The following is an 8,257-nucleotide window of genomic DNA, read 5'->3' on the forward strand; positions in this document are numbered from 1 at the left end:
CACCTGTTCCTCTCTCTCTCTCAGCAACTAGCTGAATCAGTTTATTTAGCATACAGTCTGCAAGGGGTTCCCAGGTGGCGCTAGTGGTAAAGAACTCGCCTGCCAATGCAGGAGACGTAAGTGACGCAAGTTCAACCCCTGGGTCGGGAAGAACACCTGGAGGAGGGCATGGCAACTCACTCCAGTATTCTTGCCTAGAGAATCCTATGGACAGAGGAGCTTGGTGGGCTACAGTCCATGGAGTCACAAGGAGTCGGACACGACTGAGCGACTGAGCATGCGGGCAGTCCCCAGATGCTCATTTGTAAATACAGCAATTATAACACAATCCAATTAAAAAGCTCTAACAAATAAAACAAAATAGCCGCCCCCATAGGAAAGGTCAGTCGTGTGTATTTTAAGATGAAAACACTACTGGGAAGTTTGAGATTTATGGTTTGTGTGTCCCTCAGTCACGTCCAACTCTTTGCAACTCCACGGACTATAGCCCACCAGGCTCCTCTGTCCATGGAGTTCTCCAGGCAAGATTACTGGAGTGGGAAGCCATCCTCTTCTCCAGGGGATCTCCTCAACACGGGGATCAAACCTGGGTCTCCCACATTGCAGGCAGATTGTTTATCCTCTGAGCCACCAGGGAAGCCTGAGGCTTATGGTTTAGAACCTCGATACTCAAAGTGTGTTCCCCAGACTGACAATATCACATCATTTTAGAGCTCTGTAAGCAATGCAGAATTAAAAGCCCCACCCTAGACCTGCTGAATCAGAATCTGCATTTTAAACATCCCCGGGTGATTCATATGCACTTGAAACTTTGAGAATGGGGGTGGGATGGGGGTGGTTAATTCATACGTTCATGTATTCAACAAATATTTCTTGAATATTCATTGCATCAGGGATAGAGCAGTGAACAAGGCAAGTCAGAGACTTTCAATTCTCTTCTAGCTCTCAAATTTTGCATTTTTAAAATCTACTTCTTTGACAGGTGCAATTATTTTTCTCTGGCTTTTCTCCCACCATCACATGATGATAGCACCATGAAACTCCACAGAGAAAAAGCAGGTGCCAGAGACAGTGGGGTAGGGTATGTGTAGAAACTCCTTTAAGATCAGAACTCTATTTCCCTAAAATTAGAGTAGAAGTATGCACATATACATTAAAACTCCCACCGCTGCCGCTGACAGCTTGCGACAAATTGCCTCCTTAAGGATTCCAAGGTCCTCTGACTCCACTTTCAAACCTGCTTCACAAATCACTGGGCAAGTTCACAGTACTTCAGAAACAGTGAGGTTCTGATAGCATGCCAGGCATCCATTGTCGTGTCTTGCAAAGTTGTATCTCTAACAGTAAGCCAGGGCTAGAGAAAGCGGCAGAGACTCATCTGTGGCAACCAAGCCAAAACTTGCTACTTAAAAACTAACCACAGGACTAAAAACATTTTTATCTTTTAAATTCCATGAATAGACCTTTAGGCAGTAAAAAACAAAATAGCTATTGCTGTTGCTGTTAAGTCGCTTCAGTCCTTTCTGACTCTGTGTTACCCCATATACGGCAGCCCACCAGGCTCTGTCGTCCCTGGGATTCTCCAGACAAGAACAGCAGTAAAAAACAAAATAGGGAGGAGAATAAAAGAAGAGAAAAAAGTAAAAGAAAGTATGACAAAAAGAAGTACAACACAAGAACTAACCTCTGTTTCTATTTACTGGTCCCAGGGGCCCCAGGCTGCCTGCCTTTGGTCTAATTCCTTCATTTTAGCAGCCAGTAAAGCAAAAGCTAAAGCTATTATTTTAAAATGTCATTTCCTTTCTCTCAGAGGTCAGATTTCCAAAACGACTCTTTTCAAAGGTTGAAAGAAAAAATTGATTTTTAAGACGAAATCCTTTGTCAATTTTATAAAGTTGCTCCTTTTTTAACCCTTCCAAATAAGATTCCTCTTTTTATACATATGAGAAGCAGGCTGCTTTTCGCCTGTAACATCTCCAGTCCTGTAAATCTACACACATTGGTGATTAAACAATATGGGTCACATTATTTGTTGGGGGAATTTTTTTGTTAAACTAATTAAAGCACTGGGTATCAATCCTTTTAAATCTTAATGAGCACCTGACATATACTTTACCAAGAACATACCAGTAAATGAAAACATGAAATAGAGTTCAGAAAGACAACAGAAAATGTAATTTAAATCCCCATCTATCAAGGACTCGGCAGTTGGTTACAAGCTCAGTCACCACCTGCTACCTCAGCAAGCCTATTTTAATGAAAAGGAATAGCCTTGATTTATAAGACATCCCTTGGCTCCAAGATTGCTCAATATTATGGCTTTTGAGGAAGCAGGGCTGTTAAAAGCAATGCTGGATGAAGCAAGCGTATAATGGTCAAACGACTATGTAACTGAAAAATCTACCCAAAGCAAACATTCACCTAATTAGCTTGGATTGTGGGTTTAGAATTATAATGAAGAGGAGGCGATGTTTGAAGCCCTAAGACAGTGTGTGTGTGTGTGTGTGTGTGTGTGTGTGTGTGTAAGCAGTGGCCTCTGAAGCGCGCTTTACAAAAGCACATGCTTCAAAGAAGCTAGTGCACAGTTTTATGTTCACTGCATGCTTCTTAGTAGCTGCCCTCATTTCTCTGGTTTATTTCTTTTCTTACTGATCTGAAGGATGCAATTAAAATCTCAGTGACTTGTGGTTTCTGCTCGAGAGATAAACAGTACCTGACCCCATGTGATGTGCTGCACAAATAGAGACCAGGATTTTATCTTCTAGCAACTCAATTTTGGGTGGTTGCTAAGGAGACTATTGGCATCTCTGTGTCCTGGGCGCCATATTGCTTGGGAAAGAACTACAGCAGCTTTGCTTGTTACTTTCCCAGAGAAAAAAACCTGAAAACTCATTAGGGCAGACAACACTTTAAAATTCTGCAGGTCTCTTGGATGTTTTGAGTGCCTCTGGCCTTGGAATCTAACTTGTGAACATATTGGCATATAAACGAGAACACTCTCAGAAATGACAGTGCAGCCTTGCTATAGAAAATAGAAGCATGAGTGGTCTGGCTGTGGGCGCCAAATGCTCCGATGCTGCCTATGGTATGTGTTCTCAGTTGCTTAGCCGTATCCCACTCTTTGAGACCCCATTGTACCCTGCCAGGCTCCTCTGTCCAGGGGATTTTCCAGGCAAGAATACTGGAGTGGGTTGCTATTTCCTTCCTGGTTTGTTTTTCATTTTCATTTCTTTCGTTTTCATTTCATTTTCCTTTGTGTTTTTATTTCTTTGTGTGTTTTCAGAACGACTCACCCTCCTTATATGTCACTTCCAACCTAGATTTTTGTTTTTGTTTTTAATTTGGCTGCAGCAGGTCTTAGTTTCAGCATGCAAGATTTTTAGTTGCAGTATGCAGACTTGTAGTTGTGGCCTGTGAGATCTAGTTTCCTGACCAGGGATGGAACCCGGGGCCACCTGCATTGAGAGCATGGAGTCTTAGCCACTGGACCACCAGGGAAATACCCCCCACCACCTTGTTTTTATTTTTATTTATTTATTTTTTTTTTGCTTTTTTTTTAAAAAATTTTATTTTATTTTTAAACTTTACATAATTGTATTAGTTTTGCCAAATATCAAAATGAATCCGCCACAGGTATGCATGTGTTCCCCATCCTGAACCCTCCTCCCTCCTCCCTCCCCATTCCATCCTTCAGGGTCGTCCCAGTGCACCAGCCCCAAGCATCCAGTATCGTGCATCGAACCTGGACTGGCAACTCGTTTCATATATGATATTTTACATGTTTCAATGCCATTCTCCCAAATCTTCCCACCCTCTCCCTCTCCCACAGAGTCCATAAGACTGTTCTATACATCAGTGTCTCTTTTGCTGTCTCGTACACAGGGTTATTGTTACCATCTTTCTAAATTCCGTATATATGCGTTAGTATACTGTATTGGTGTTTTTCTTTCTGGCTTACTTCACTCTGTATAATAGGCTCCAGTTTCATCCACCTCATTAGAACTGATTCAAATGTATTCTTTTTAATGGCTGAGTAATACTCCATTGTGTATATGTACCAGAGCTTTCTTATCCATTCATCTGCTGATGGACATCTAGGTTGCTTCCATGTCCTGGCTATTATAAACAGTGCTGTGATGAACACTGGGGTACACGTGTCTCTTTCCCTTCTGGTTTCCTCAGTGTGTATGCCCAGCAGTGGGATTGCTGGATCATAAGGCAGTTCTATTTCCAGTTTTTTAAGGAATCTCCACACTGTTCTCCATAGTGGCTGTACTAGTTTGCATTCCCACCAACAGTGTAAGAGGGTTCCCTTTTCTCCACACCCTCTCCAGCATTTATTGCTTGTAGACTTTTGGATCACAGCCATTCTGACTGGTGTGAAATGGTACCTCATAGTGGTTTTGATTTGCATTTCTCTGATAATGAGTGATGTTGAGCATCTTTTCATGTGTTTGTGAGCCATCTGTATGTCTTCTTTGGAGAAATGTCTATTTAGTTCTTTGGCCCATTTTTTGATTGGGTCATTTATTTTTCTGGAGTTGAGCTGTAGGAGTTGCTTGTATATTCTCGAGATTAGTTGTTTGTCAGTTGCTTCATTTGCTATTATCTTCTCCCATTCTGAAGGCTGTCTTTTCACCTTGCTAATAGTTTCCTTTGATGTGCAGAAGCTTTTAAGGTTAATTAGGTCCCATTTGTTTATTTTTGCTTTTATTTCCAATATTCTGGGAGGTGGGTCATAGAGGATCCTGCTGTGATGTATGTCAGAGAGTGTTTTGCCTATGTTCTCCTCTAGGAGTTTTATAGTTTCTGGTCTTACGTTTAGATCTTTAATCCATTTTGAGTTTATTTTTGTGTATGGTGTTAGAAAGTGTTCTAGTTTCATTCTTTTACAAGTGGTTGACCAGAGTTCAGCACCACTTGTTAAAGAGATTGTCTTTAATCCATTGTATATTCTTGCCTCCTTTGTCAAAGATAAGGCACCACCTTGTTTTTAATAAGCCATATGGCCCTGGGAAAGTACCCTCTCTGACCTTCAGTTACCTTATCCTCAAAGCAGAAAAATAGTGATTCTTCACAATGTTGTTTATGGGGATTAGAGAGGGTAATGAGAACATGTGGTCAAAAGCTACTTGTAAAGAAAAAAAAAAAAACCTACTTGTAAATTGCAAAGCAGGTGAAAGTTACTATTCCAGGGGACAAGTAGATTTTGCATAAACCCCTATTAGCTTTGAAGCTAGAATGACACTTCAGGATCATCCCAAATAGGGCTAATACGGCCAGGCCTTCTTTCCCCTCTGTTGTGAACTGAATGTTTGTGTCTTTCCCAAATTCATTGTCAAATACCTAACCCCTATGTGATGGAATTTGGAGATGAAGCCTTTGGAAGGTGATTAGATTGAGATGTGGTTATAAGGGTGCCCTGTGATGGGATTAGTGGGTCCTTATAAGAGAAGGAAAGACCGGAGCTCTTTCTCTCCCTGCTGTGGGAGGACACTCTGAGAAGGCAGCCATCTGCAAATCTGGAAGAGTGCATTCACCAAGAACCTGACCATGCTAGCAGCCTGATCTTGGACTTCTGTTCCCAAACAGCAAGAAGATGAAAGTCTGTTGTTGAAGCTACCCTGTCTATGGCATTTGTTACAATGGCCCAGGCTGACTCAGATACCCTCAGTCACTCAGTTATTGGATGTGGACTGCCCCAGGAAGCTTTGACTAGTCAAAACTATAGTTTTTCCAGTAGTCATGTATGGATGTGAGAGTTGGACTATAAAAAAGCTGAGCACTGCAGAATTGATGCTTTTGAACTATGGTGTTGGAGAAGACTCTTGAGAGTCCCTTGGACTGCAAGGGGATCCAACCAGTCCATCCTAAAGGAAATCAGTCCTGAATATTCATTGGAAGGACTGATGCTGAAGCTGAAATTCCAATACTTTGGCCACCTGATATGAAGAACTGACTCATTGGAAAAGACCCTGATGCTGGGAAAGATTGAAGGCAGGAGGAGAAAGGGATGACAGAGGATGAGATGGTTGGATAGCATCACCGACTCAATGGACATGAGTTTGAGCAAGCTCCGGGTGTTGGTGATGGACAGGGAAGCCTGGCTTGCTTCACTCCATGGGGTCGCAAAGGGTCAGACATGACTGGCAACTGAACTGAACTGAACTGCCGCAGGAAGCAGCAGGGCTTTTGTCTACAAAGCTCAGGTAATCCCTTGAAAGGGCTGGTTAACTGAAGGCCACCTGTGGGTGCCCATCACAGTGGACACACAATCACTTTTGTTCTCTCTCACTCCTCCCTAACGAGAAACCCCATTCTGTCCAGCTAGTTTATGTCAGGCAGAGATAACAAGCTCATTACTGACTTCACATTTCACTTGTCGCATCTCTATTTGGCTCCACTCCTGTCTCTTTGGCACAATATCTTTTAAAATAGTGGTTCTTAATTGCCTTTTCATCTGCACTGCATCCATGGATACAACATGCATCAATTATTAATAGCAACCATGGCCTGTGATTTCCCTGGGTGGGAATGGTGGACTATGGGCTCGTACTTCCTCCCATGGCAATATAGTAGGATCTTGGGAAAAAATAACTAATTGCATCCATTCTGCTGGGAGTTTAGCTTTTACTTTCAAGTCTTGGGGCAACTCATTGTTACTGTTATGTAACAAAAGGAAATAGATTTCAGCAGATGAACACTGTGATAAGACTTGCAATTTAGAATGATTTCTCAAACTAGAATGTGGACCAGGTGGGGATGACTAAGAGCAGAGAAATACAGAACTTCTGGTCAGACACTGAAAGTGTTAACTACAGATTTATTTCCTATTTCATCTTCCCTCAAATTCCCATGAAAAGGATGCTACCTGTATGGATACAGTAAGTTCCTCACATACAAACCTTCAAGTTGCAAACTTGCAGAGATGCTAACATGCATATCGGTCCAGCAGGGAACCAGAATATGTACCATCAACGTCAGGTGTGAACAAAATTGCAGCTCGCCCTCCGTCTCCCACTGCTGACGACCCTCCAGCTCTGCCATTTCCCACCTCCTCTCCCTCCTCCTTCTGTCCGTGACTCTTCTTGCCTGGTCAGTTGATACCAGCCCCTCTACCTCTATGCCAGCTGTTGGATTGGACTACTATACTTTTCAAGGCTCTGTACTGTAAGATTAAAAAATGTTTTATTTTTTGTGTTTGCTTTTTATGTATTATTTGTGTGAAAAATATTATAAACCTATTACAGTATAGTACTATATAACCGGTTGTGTTAGTTGGGTGCCTAGGCTAACTTTTCTTAATATCTTCTGCTTCTGTTAGATCCATACTGTTTCTGTCCTTTATTGTGCCTGGTAAAGAATCCGCCTGCAATGCAGGCGACCCCAGTTCAATTCCTGGGTCAGAAAGATTCACTGGAGAAGGGATAGGCTACCCACTCCAGTATTCATGGGCTTCCCTTGTGGCTCAGCTGGTAAACAATCTGCCTGCAATGCAGGAGACCTGGGTTTGATCCCTGGGTTGGGAAGATTCCCTGGAGAAGGGAAAGGCTACCCACTCCAATATTCTGGCCTGGAGAATTCCATGAACAATATAGTCTATGGGGTTGCAAAGTGTCAGACACCACTGAATGACTTTCACTTTGCACAAAATGTTCCCTTGCTATCTCTGATTTTCATGAAGAGATCCCTAGTCTTTCCCATTCTATTGTTTTCCTCTATTTGTTGTTGTTGCATTGATCTCCTAGGAAGGTTTTCTTACCTCTCCTTGCTATTCTTTGGAACTCTGCCTTCAAATGGACATATGTTTGCTTTTCTCCTTTGCCTTCCGCTTCTTTTCTCTTCTCAGCTATTTGTAAGGCCTCCTCAGACAACCATTTTGTCCTTTTGCATTTGTTTTTCTTGGGGATGATTTTGATCACCTCCTGTGTACAATGTCACAAATCTTTGTCCATAATTCTTCAGGCACTCTATCAGATATAATATCTTGAATCTATTTGTCATTCTCACTGTATAATTAATTGTAAGGGATTTGATTTAGGTCATACCTATTAAGAAGAGATGGCAAGAATATACAGAAGAACTGTACAAAAAAGATCTTCATGACCAAGATAACCATGATGGTGTTATCACTCACCTAGAGTCAGACGTTCTGGAATTAGTCAAGTGGACCTTAGGAAGCATCACTATGAACAAAGTTAACGGAGATGATGGAATTCCAGCTGAGTTATTTCAAATCCTAAAAGACGATGCTGTG

Source organism: Bubalus bubalis, chromosome 13 (assembly GCF_019923935.1).
Source record: "Bubalus bubalis isolate 160015118507 breed Murrah chromosome 13, NDDB_SH_1, whole genome shotgun sequence".
NCBI classification, from domain to species: Eukaryota; Metazoa; Chordata; class Mammalia; order Artiodactyla; family Bovidae; genus Bubalus; species Bubalus bubalis.